The sequence below is a fragment of the Dipodomys ordii genome, unplaced genomic scaffold (assembly GCF_000151885.1).
Source record: "Dipodomys ordii isolate 6190 unplaced genomic scaffold, Dord_2.0 Scaffold12768, whole genome shotgun sequence".
Lineage (NCBI taxonomy): Eukaryota > Metazoa > Chordata > Mammalia > Rodentia > Heteromyidae > Dipodomys > Dipodomys ordii.
Window position 1 is genome coordinate 1 of NW_012279980.1, and position 1949 is coordinate 1949.

General features: G+C 48.3%; 1 long non-coding RNA gene across 1 annotated transcript; it reads right to left on the reverse strand.

The window, feature by feature from the left end:
• Nucleotides 1-6: 6 nt before the first annotated feature.
• LOC106002519 lies at nt 7-1949 on the reverse strand. The gene is made up of 3 exons (XR_001175934.1): nt 1861-1949; nt 1470-1550; nt 7-91 (listed from the first exon to the last, which is right to left on the reverse strand). It is a non-coding gene; the product is annotated as an uncharacterized LOC106002519 (long non-coding RNA).

Sequence of the window (1949 nt, forward strand, 5' to 3'; positions counted from 1 at the left end):
GTGCAATAAAGACTGACCCATTGACCGGGGCTGGGGGTGGTGGGGCAATAGGACTGCAGGCATTTTCTGGGTGAGCCTCCACAAGGAACCCCTGGGGGGACAAGCAAACAGTTTAGTTTTCTCCCTAGATTCTTCCTGCAGGGCCTACTAGCACAGCACCTCACCCACCATCTGCACACACTATTCTCATTACTTTTCTACCTTTTCCCCATACATCTTCTCTTTGCCTCCCATAGATACAATTAAAGCAAATAATATCCCTTCATCAAACTTTCCCCATCATTCTTTTCCTCAGATGAGCTTCCCTATAATCCACACTCACTCCAGGCTAATACATTCCTGCCCCTAATTTCCTACTGATTTTAATTACGTTCTTGAATCCATGTGTGAGTTTTCCTCAAGTTCTTTCACATTTCCCTCTCCAGTAAACACATGACCCACTCATCTCACTTGTTTTCCAGTTTCCAATTTCACAAATTACTAACATATAAGGCCCAACTGAGTTCTTGCTATGCGGTAGCCTCTGTGAAATAGTACAGTATTGCTTATCCAATTCATGCTCATTCACAATAGTTCTAAAATTGTCCTTTTGTTTTGGTCGGTCGTGGGGCTTGAACTCTGGGCCTGGGCGCTGTTCCTTAGCTCTTCAGCTCAAGGCGAGCACTCTACCACTTGAGCCACAGCGCCACTTCCAGTTTTTTAGTGGTTTATGGGAGATAAGAGTCTCACAGACTTTCCTGCCCGGGCTGGCTTTGAACTGTGATCCTCAGATCTGAGCCTCTGGAGTAGCTAGGATTGGAGGAGTGAGCCACCGGCGCCCAGCTGTCATCTTATTATTTTTTTTTAATCTTATTTTATAGTTAGAAAAAAATCTTAAAAGATTAAGTGACTTCCATATAGTCAATAACTTGCTCTAAAGACTACTGAAAAGCTATATCCCTATCTACTTTATCTCACTCATAAACTCAAAAGAGAGTTTCAGAGGGGACTTTGCTACCACTAGGTTCTGAGTTCCATTAGACATGTTCACGTACTTGGCTGTGTGTGTGGGGAGGGGCGAGGAGGACTGTGCCAAGGATTTAATGTAGAACCTTACACAAGCTAGGCAAGTGCTCGACCACTAAGCCACATCCCTAGGTTTTTGTTGTTGTGTCGATCATGGGGCTTGAACTCTAGGCCTGGGTGTTGTCCCTGAGCTCCTCAGCTCTCTACCACTTGAGCCACAGCACCACTTCCGGTTTTCTGGTGGTTAAATGGAGATGAGTCTCTCGGATTTTCCTGCCAGTGCTGGCTTAGAACCGCGATCATCAGATCTCAGCTCCTGAGTAGCTAGGATTACAAGCTTGAGCCACCAGCATCCGGCCTCCTAGGCTAGTTCTTAACATGATTTTTCCTACCTCCAGTTTCACCCAGGGCATGTCCTAGGATAAAGTACATGGAGGAAATAGGAAAATGGGAAGAGAAGTCACCTGGAGTCCCTCTTGGCTCAAGGCAGCTCCAAATAATGCCGGGAGGTCTGCAAAGTCCATGCTGGCATTGTGTTCCGAGGTCTGCAGACAAAAGAGGACAAGGGCTGGGAATGTGGCTAGTGGTAGAGTGCTTGCCTAGCGTGCATGAAGCCCTGGGTTCGACTCCTCAGTCCACACAGAAAAAGCCAGAAGTGGAGCTGTGTCTCAAGTGGTAGAGTGCTAGCCTTTGAGCAAAAAGCAGCTCAACGACAGTGCCCAGGTCTGAGTCCAAGCCCCAGGACTGACAGAGAGGGAGGAGGAGGGAGAGAGAGGAAAAAGAGAAAGTCCGCATACGCATTCAGCCTGCAAACCCTCCTTCCGTGCCCTTCCCCCTTCCTCCCCTCAGACTCACCGCTCGAATGAGCCCCCGGATGGGGGATGCTCCCCACAGCACAGTGGCCACAACCACAGGAAGCGGGAAGGCTGCAGAGTGCATGACAG